Source organism: Mustela nivalis, assembly GCF_964662115.1.
Source record: "Mustela nivalis genome assembly, contig: HAP1_SCAFFOLD_158, whole genome shotgun sequence".
NCBI classification, from domain to species: domain Eukaryota; kingdom Metazoa; phylum Chordata; class Mammalia; order Carnivora; family Mustelidae; genus Mustela; species Mustela nivalis.
The window spans coordinates 801,481-812,162 of NW_028136465.1; the positions used below are offsets into that span (position 1 = coordinate 801,481).

The 10,682-nt window shown below is 35.7% G+C and overlaps 1 pseudogene across 1 annotated transcript; it reads left to right on the forward strand.

The window, feature by feature from the left end:
• Positions 1 to 9,493: 9,493 nt before the first annotated feature.
• LOC309857003 (small ribosomal subunit protein uS5 pseudogene) lies at positions 9,494 to 10,441 on the forward strand (annotated as a pseudogene). The gene has a single exon. The product of its transcript is annotated as a small ribosomal subunit protein uS5 pseudogene (transcript).
• The last annotated feature ends 241 nt before the right edge of the window (positions 10,442 to 10,682 follow it).

The window sequence follows — 10,682 nt, forward strand, 5'->3', positions numbered from 1 at the left end:
CCTTGGATCGAGGCCCACATCGGGCTCTCAGCTCAGCAGGGAGTCTGCTTCCTCCTCTCTCTCTCTGCCTGACTCTGCCTTATTGGGATCTCTGTCAAATAAATAAATAAAAACTTTTATAATAAATATTTGAAAAATAACTTGTCATGTCTGGAATCAGGAGCATATGGAAAAAAATAATATCTGAGGACAATACTTCTGCCATGTTTTGTGCCTTGCTAATATTTTTAAACAGTCAGGCAAATTTTAGCCTTATTGAAACACCTGCTAAGATACCTGCAGTGCCTTTTGGAGCCCTATGACTATAAAAATTAATTGCAAATATTCAAAATGTTTACTATGGTGTCACTATTTAGGGCCACCACCAAGTATGTTTCAGAAGTAAGCATAACTGTTACTCTTCCATAAGGCAAAAGGGCATATTTTCAGGAGTTCCATCTGCTGTACCAGGAGGTGAATCAAGTAATGATTTTTGTCTATAAAATAATTCACTTTTCAATCTAACATTCCTCATTCCACATTATAATAATAAAAACTAGGAGGAGACTAAAACAAACAAACAACTACAACTACAACAACCAGCTTTTCCTACAGTGGAAAAGTAAATATAACCTTAGGAGTAGCCTAAAATTTATTTTTAAATATTTTAAGATAAACGTTTTTGTTAGAAAACCATATATTTTATATTACTAAGAAATAACAGGCAACGTTTTATTAACTTCTAAAAAGTCTAGTTACTTGTATTTATCTATTAACTCATCTCTTTATGAAGTAGAACATGATCACACCTCTTGTATCTACCCAAGTTTGTATGCTTTGGTTGTTTTATGTTTGCTATTTCCTTGCTTAATTTTTACAATATTTGATACATAATAGTATCTTTAAGTCCATCTATGGTTTCACAGAATTTGTTTGAACTTCATAAAAATGTACCATACTTTTTGCACTGTCCTTGTTTTACTTCTCTATTAGCTTTCCAAGTTTTATTCACTTTAGAGTGTGTAGCTATCATTTATTTTTACTCCTCCATAATGCTATGTTTACAAATTTGTGTTTATCTGTACTTTTAAAAATATCTTAATTATATACCATTTCTCATCTCACGTAACACTCATGTTACTTCTACACTTATCAGATATTATGTAACGGAAAACCACAACTCAGCAACAATAGAACACCATTTTTCAAAATTAAATGGCTTACCAGAATTCTTTAATTCTATCCTTTATTTGTATTAGATGACCCTTTATTCTGGTATTTGGCATTGTTCATATGGAGGAAAGCTTATAAGTTGATATTCCATAAATAGAAGGATTTTTATGATCGATTAATTATTTTCATTTAGAATGCATAGAATATGGTTGATTTAATATTTCTTTCTTACTCTCTGCCTGGAACATAGTGCTATCTATGCAATAGCCACTAAAATATTAAGTTAATTACCTAGACTTTAAACTGCATATTAATAGGAATAGCATACAGAACTCTTCTCAGATTGGGACACCTGGGTGGCTCAGTCAGTTAAACGCCTGAGCCTTTAGCTCGGGTCATGATCTTAGGGTCCTGGGACTCAGTTCTGCAACAGATTCCCTGCTTAGCCGGGAGTTTGCTTCTCCCTCATCCTGCTGCTCCCCCTGCTTGTGCTCTCTCTCACTCTCTCTCTTACAAATAAATAAAATTAAAAAAATAAATTCTTCTCAGATAGCTAATATAGAATATCATCTTTGTATTCATCAAAGGGAAAGTGCCATATAATAATGAAATCCAGACTACTTCAAATTCACTTTTTAACCAGTAAGAAAGTACTGGAAACAAGCCAAAAATGTCTTCAATGAATTAAAGAAATAGATTGATTTTCAATATCTTAATGTTTCTAATGTTAAATTGCAAGATTTTTATACTAGATATCAGTGTAAATATTCATTATACAAGGATATTCTAAAAATAAACCTGAGAAAACTACTTGACATATATGATGACAAAAACCAATGTCAGTTTGGGTAAAACTTACAACACCTACCACCTGAAACTCTTGTTCTATATGGTGCCATCTTGTGATTCTGGGCAGCGGCAGTGAGCCACAGCTTCCAGTCAGCTAGAAGATTACAGGGGTGAACACCTGATATTCTTACAAGCATTCTATATATAGAATATATATATAGAATATATATATTCTTCTTTTTTTAGTGTAATATTTAATAAATTGCATGTGATATTTGATACTTTGTTATAAAATAGGCTTTGCTTAAGATGATTTTGCCCAAAGGCAGGCAAATGTAAGTGTTCTGAGTATGTTTAAATAAGCTTAAGGTAAGCTATGATATTTGATTGTTTAGGGGTATTAAATGCATTTTCAATTTTTTATGTGTTTCTCTGTACATAGCCCCCTTGTAAGCTGAGGAACATCTCTATATGTATATGTCGCCTTGGTATGGCTTACATATTATTGGCATGAAACATCTAGAACAGTACGTGTGCCATAGAATTGTCTACAACATCAAACAAGTTTCTTGAAAACTTGTGCCAAAGGGGTTATGTCTTTAAGGATTCTTATTTCAGAAGGGTTCTCTCAAACGTAAGATTTTTCAGAAGTTAAGTGAAAATCTGACCAAACTAAACATTTTTCCATTTTCCCTAGTGAGCAAAGATAGCTAAAATCTATCTGCCATTTTCAACACTGTACTCAACGATTGTAATTCTAATTTAAGAACAGATTATTTATATCAAAACCACATGTTGGCCTAATCTTATACAATATTCATAAGTCACACTCAGACCCTTGGACACTTTTATTTGTTGAGTCTATATGGTACTACGGACATTCATCTTTTTTGACCTCATAGCTTCATGTATGTCTATACTTTTGAAAATACATGCATCATAGTTCCATTGTAAAATGTCTGGGTTATAAAATGTGCTATGCTATCAAAATGGTAATAAGAACATACAAATGACCTGATGTAATGAACTGGACCAGATTGCCAGATATCACATTTCATACCAGAAAGATTCAGTGGTAAGTTTTAAAATGGCCAGCTATACATTGACTGAATTATAACTCATTTAACTTCTTTCTTTGTGTACAGTATTATACATTAGTCAGTATTATAGTAGATAAGTACTTTGGACAGATGTAAATATGCTGTAATAAAAAATGTTTTTCTTCTTTCTTTTAGTCCTTTTTACTTGTAAGACTAGCCACAAATACCACGCCTCCCCCAAAATAATTTGCAATCCAAATTTATCTCTAAATGAATTTATTGCACAGAAAAATATGTATATATATATATATATATACACACTTACAGAAGACATGTTCAAAAATAGTTACACAACAGCAGGGCCCTAAATGTAAGCAGTATAGTTGTTTTGTTTTGTTTTGTTTTGTTTTGTTTTGTTTCTTTTAAAAAAAGAGGTTATGTGAAATATTAGGATTTTATTTCCAGGCGTAGTATTTCAAGACAGTTAACTACACCTATGGTGTCAACAGCCTCTTGTTGGCAGTATGATTTTATTGGCTCCATGGAATAACAGAAAGAATTTACTATTGCTTCTTTCTTTTATGACACACACAGAAAAAAAAAAATGACACATTTGCTCAAGACCAACCAGAATCATTTTAACCTATCAAAATTGATGGGAGGCCTTCACTGCCAAAGTCACTGCTGCGTTTTCACAATTCACTGCAGACAATCTGCTACTCCCATTATGATAAAGGAGAGAAGAGTCATAATCAGGGAAGAAAGCTAGATTAATACTTGTAATTATCATTGAATATTTAGCCTGCTATAGGTTTATTATTATTAGTGTCATTTGATAATTTTCTCTCATTTTATTAAACACAACTGTGAGTAATTACGCTACCTAATATTTCTCTGTATTGGCTGACTAGCTAGCAAACATTCATGAAAATATCCATTAGCCACACATATAAAATGCTGCATTATGATGCTGTTGAATCAGAACATACCACTACCTGATCCTGTAGCTCTTTGAGGATTTGCAAATCAATTAATTCTATGTTTATTGGATTCTTCCCATACAATTAGAAAATTTATAATCGAGTCCATGAACATTATTAGTTTTACCATTTTAAACCAGCAATCACACTTTGATTTTTACAACAAAAGCAGAAATATAAACACACACATTTGGATCAGTTTTCTCTTAGTCTGTCTGGACTTCAAAATCCTATTCCTCAAGATGATGCACACCAAAGTTCTGGATTAAACAAGAAATTAGATGGCACCTGAACACTTGGTTTAATATTCTCAAAAGGATTATGCAACTTCTTTCTTACAATATGACATTGTTTTACAAAGATCTACACTTTTATAATGTTAGTATTTATAATAATCAATAAAGTCAATTAATCATGATTAAAAATCAAACATAAAAATTTCTACTTTTTGCTTTTGCCCCCTCCATTTAGAACTTATTTATAGCCTGATAATTCAAAGGTCCCTATGTTTATGAAAATCTGGACAGAAATAGCTCTAAGATCCCATTCAGAACTTGATATTAATCTAAGTCTTTTGGCTCCATTTATCCTGAGAGCAAAGAGTAGGACAAAGGATTTGAGTACTGTTAGTTTATCTGGGAGATTATCCAAGGTAGAAAAGAATGGGAAAGTGATACAGTGAAGAAGCAACTTTGTCAAAGAGGTACATTGTTGATATAATTGTTGTGGATAGAAAATGAAGGCTTGATTTTACTGAAAGGTCCTGAGAAACTTCTTTAAGTTGTCCTCATGAAGACCTGAAAACTGACAATTTTACCTATGGTTCTTATTTCCACTTCACTGAGAGCTGTCCTCAGAGGACATTAACTCTCCTACACTTTTGGGTTGTGTTGGAGACATTCTAAAATGAGAGAGAGAACATGAGATGCTATCAGTGTTAAGTAACTGCAATTTCCAATGGAACTATCCACCACAGGTTTGGCTATAATCAGGTGTTGGGCCTTGATATCAGAGGGATTTGAGGCAGTATCATTTTAGGTTAATCATTATATCTGAAATTTCCAAAAACTACAACTGATGAAACTTTGATTATAAACCTATAAATATAACAATAAATCTACAGTATTCAAATTATTTTCATAGAAATACACAAACAAAGCATCAACTGATTAATATTTAAATGTTACAAAATACTGAACTGAAAGAATTTGGTCATATAACAACGTGTAAGAAGTAGAGCTTAGGTTTAGGTTAGAAGTCAGGATGCATTTGGGACTCAGTTAAGAAATTGAATGGAGGGACGCCTGGGTGGCTCAGTGGGTTAAGCCGCTGCCTTCGGCTCAGGTCATGATCCCAGGGTCCTGGGACCGAGCCCCAAATCAGGCTCTCTGCTCAGCAGGGAGACTGCTTCCTCCTCTCTCTCTGCCTGCCTCTCTGCCTGCTTGTCATCTCTCTCTGTCAAATAAATAAATAAAATCTTAAAAAAAAAAGAAATTGAATGGATGTCTGACTATCTTATAGGTTTGCTAAAAATCAGTGACTTTGTGTTCACGTGTGGCTATGCGGGAATTTTTAACTTTCTCTAAGAAGTTATTAGATTGATTATATAATGGCAGTAAAGGATGGGGAAAAGCAAAGTACAAACCCCATAAAGACAAAGACACTGAGTATGAGAAAAGAGTAATAGATAAGAAGAATCAATGCATTTGAGGAAAATGGGAATTGAAATACACAATGATTGTTGATTTTTTTAGATGCAGAAATCAAAACTAGCTTGCAAGAAGGAAATAACAGAAGACATGTTGTGAAAAGGCAGTAACGTGGAATAAAGGAGTAGGGAGAGCATATCAGGTAATTTGGATAGGAAGGAGTTAGGAGATAATTGCTTGATAAATTTTATATGGCCCACTTAAATGCACAGATTTCTCTTCTTTAAGTTATATGGAGAACAGGGTGTCCTTTCTCTTCCCTTTCAGAGCACCCGAGGTGTACTCTTTCAGACTGAAAACCTGAAAAGCTCAGGACTCAGTTGCTTAAGCACAGCTGAGAGGACATATTTCAATTAAGATTTACAGTTTGCTGTAGGTAGTAGACTGTCAAAAGTGGTTTAACCATATTTTTCATTTAACAAGAAGACTACAGAGAGTGTTTTCTGGTGTTGGTTCAGAGTCTTAAGAAAGTCAAGTGAACTATCTTAGAGGTTTTCATGGCTTTTTATTCACAGTTGCAAAAATTGCCGTTGGAGTTCTCACTATTAAGCCCACATTTCTGGCAGAAAGATAGAGGTAAAAGAGAATGATATCTTGTACGACTGATACTTTGTCATAAGGTTACAATGTAACTAGAAAAGAGACAATAAAATATTTGATGTTGTTTTAAGTTTCCTTGTTGTCAATCCCTCAGTGCTTTCTGATATTAAAGGAAAGAGTAGATGGATATTGACCTGGCAACTATCAACACCTGTCAGTCTCTCTTGGATAACCAATATCTCTATAATCTCTTCTTCCCAGTAAAAAAAAAAAATAAAATATATTCATAAACCACACTGTGCCATCTCAAGTTACTGCACCAAGATAAAATTACAATGATTTTCAGTTGTTCCAAATGGACAGAATACCCTTCCTTATGATATCATGTCTTATAAGATAGATAATTGGCTTGCTACCAATATACCCAGATGAGACTGTGGAAGAGACAGGAAAAAAATAATAATATTTATTTATTCCTTGGGTTGACCCTGTTTACACAGATGCATTACTATTAGAAAAGGTTGGTTTGGGACATTGGAATGAATTTACTTAATGGGTCTGTATGTAATTGGGTTGGAGAAAATTTTTAATTTCTACAAAAATTATTAGAATTCTATCTTATTCCCTTTTGATAATTTTCACATGTTAACAAAGCCAACGTTTTTGTCTAGCAGACAAGATCTTAAATCCTAACAAAACTCAATTTTTTCCTTTTTTTTTTTTTTAAGTTTGAGAGCCTCATGTTCTCTCATGCTGCTTTAAATACAACTCAAAAAAACAAAAGGAGCTAAATGGGGCAGTAAGCCCAGACTTTTTATTTTAATTTATTTATCTTATTTTTAATTAAAAAATTAAAGATTGTATTTATTTATTTGAGAGAGAGAGAGCATGAGTGGGGCAGGGGGATGTAGCTGCAGAGAGAGACTGAGAAGTATACTCCTTAATGAGCAGGAAGCCCGATATGGGGCTCGATCCCAGGATCCTGACTGAGATCATGACCAGAGACAAAGGCAGATACATGTGCAAAATCCCTTTTTTTCTGGGAAACAATACTTTACAAGAGATGTTTGAAAAAGTACTGGGGAAACAACTTTAATCAGAGATACAAAAATTTAATTGACTTCTGTAAAGCTACAGGGATCCAAATGATGGGAATCCCAGGCCGTTTAGGTTGTGGACCACAGAGTATTCTTCTCTGTAATATTTTATTTTCTTCCATGTCTACTAACTCCAGTCCAAGTTCACTGATCTCTTTTTAGATAGTGCAAAACATGGCAAAGAATACCAAACAAGTGCCCAATATTCTACATTTATTACATCATTTCTAACATATAGAAGTGTGTTATCAAGGCTGGTTCTGTGAACGAACCTAGTTATGCTAAAGTGTGTTTTGTTCTCCAAAAATTAAATTCATGATTATCACACAATTATAAAATACTTGTGTCAAGAATTTTTATTCAAAAATTAATAAGAGAAGCAGATATTAAAACTAGTTCACATGGTTATTTGGGATATAAGCAGAGTTGTGCAGCAGAAGTGCTCTGGGCCCATAATTTGGGTTATAGAATTTATGTTTTCTAATGAAAAATCACTAACTTGCATTATTGTTAACAAGAATCCTGTGCATTACCATCAGTTTTCTCCATTATAACCTCTTGCTCTACAGTTTGTAAATAACTTTGTCAATAGCAAGCTAATAAACGGGGTGACTCCAATGGATTGAGATAATCTCCAGAGTTTCTGCTACATAATGAACAGGACTCCATTGAAAGGACAACTAAGAGTTTATTTTGCCCAAAAATTTGATCACTTTTTTCACTGTCCTTACCTATTTTCCAAACCTAGTTCTTTTCAGTCTACAGACAACCCTGTATCTGACTGACTTGTTAATTCTGGGAATGTCTTGCAGATTAATTTGCTTGCCCGAGGTGGTTCCTCTAATTGATGTCTAAGAACCCTAATTAGTTAAGAAAACTTTTTTTTTAACATTTTCATTGCTACTTATTATTATTATTATTATTATTATTATTGCTAATATCTCTATTATAAATAATTCACAAGGGCATCTTTCTGACAAAAGACAAAGAGCTGGCTACTAGTAGAAAAAGTACATTTGACTCTGTCAGTGAAAGTGGTAAAGGGATTTGAGAAAATAAGGCAAAGCAGTGGAATTATGTGTTAAAACTTTAAATATTATAGACACATTTACTTAATTTCTAATACTGCTTATAATTAAAAAAGATGTTTTCCATGAACCACGCATTACAACAAATATATTGTTTATACAGATTAAATTTTCATCAAAAGGGACGCCTGGGTGGCTCAGTTGGTTAAGCAGCTGCCTTTGGCTCAGGTCATGATCCCAGCATCCTGGGATCGAGTCCCGCATCTGGCTCCTTGCTCGGCCGGAGCCTGCTTCTCCCTCTACCTCTGCCTGCCATTCTGTCTGCCTGTGCTTGCTCTCTCGCCCACTCTCTCTGATAAAGAAATAAAATCTTAAAATAAATAAATAAATTTTCATCAAAAAATTATAAGTGTATTTTTTTGTAGGATCATGATAAGCATTTTGCAGATGAGAAAAGTGAAATTTAGAAAAGTATGTCTCTTCAAATCCCTCATACAATATCTGGCCTAGATAGAAGGATATACTATCACAATTGAGGAAGATAATTGAGATTACTTAAAATGATAAACTTTACTGTATAGGGTTTTTTTACAAGTTTGCCACAGATTCACATTTTTTAAAATATATATCTATTTGTGTAAAGAGAATGCACTGAGAAGTAAAAAGATAGTGATATATCAGTGCTACCAACTAATGGCTATAATATCATCACCTTATTTATGAACAATGAAACAGTGTGTAATATTTAAATAAATTTAAATAAATTCCTATTTATTTTATATATTTATAAATTTAAATGAATTCCTATTTATTTATTATTAAAGAAATTCCTCTAACAAACAGTATGTTTTGAAGGTTGCTAGCAGGAAAGTGTTGTACGACATGGAAGTAATCAGAAAATGTGATCTAAAATTCTGCTTTCAAGGGCGCCTGGGTGGCTCAGTGGGTTAAAATTCTGCTTTCAAGAAGCTATAACAGTAAGTACTGAGCATTAGCTATTATATGCTATGGATGAATAACTGAAATCTACATTTGAAACTATTGGTACACTATATGTTACCTAATTGAATTTTAAAAAGTTAATAAAAAAAACCACTATTTTATAAAACAATATTCCCAACAGGCTCTTTTGCTTTAAAATACTCACTTTGTTTCCTCTCCGAGAGAACACCAAATGGCGGATGACGCCGGTGCTGCGGGAGGGCCCGGAGGGCCCGGGGGCCCTGGAATGGGAGGCCGCGGCGGTTTCCGCGGTGGCTTCGGCAGCGGCATCTGGGGCCGGGGCCGGGGCCGGGGCCGTGGTCGGGGCCGGGGCCGAGGCCGCGGAGCTCGCGGGGGCAAGGCCGCGGACAAGGAGTGGATCCCCGTCACCAAGCTGGGCCGCCTGGTCAAAGACAAGAAGATCAAGTCCCTGGAGGAGATCTATCTCTTCTCCCTGCCCATCAAGGAATCTGAGATCATCGACTTCTTCCTGGGAGCCTCCCTCAAGGACGAGGTTTTGAAGATCATGCCTGTGCAGAAGCAGACGCGCGCGGGCCAGCGGACCAGGTTCAAAGCATTTGTCGCCATCGGAGATTACAATGGACACGTCGGTTTGGGTGTCAAGTGTTCCAAGGAGGTAGCCACTGCCATCCGCGGAGCCATCATTCTGGCGAAGCTTTCCATTGTCCCTGTGCGGCGAGGCTACTGGGGGAACAAGATCGGCAAGCCCCACACTGTCCCGTGCAAGGTGACTGGCCGCTGTGGCTCTGTGCTGGTGCGTCTCATCCCCGCCCCCAGAGGCACTGGCATTGTCTCGGCCCCTGTGCCCAAGAAACTGCTGATGATGGCTGGTATTGACGACTGCTACACCTCGGCCAGGGGCTGCACTGCCACCCTAGGGAACTTTGCCAAGGCTACTTTCGATGCCATCTCCAAGACCTACAGCTATCTCACCCCTGATCTCTGGAAGGAGACTGTGTTCACCAAGTCTCCCTATCAGGAGTTCACGGACCATCTTGTGAAGACCCACACCAGAGTCTCTGTTCAGAGGACCCAGGCTCCAGCTGTGGCTACTACATAGTTTTATACAAGAAAAATAAACTGAACTAAAGCTTGAAAAAAAAATACTCACTTTGTAATGAGAGTCATTACTTTTGTCTAGCCAAATCTTATAGCACTGTTTATCCCTTCCCTGCTTTATCCCTTCCCAGTATCAATAAAGGCTCACTTGGGTTACCTAGAAGCCATGAGAAAGCTTGTAATAGATCTGGCTGGTTTTCACCAGCAATTTGACCACCATGTGCACAGGGAAGTCTATTGATAAAGGCTTTATTGCAATAAGTTGCAAATACATGGATGATTTTGA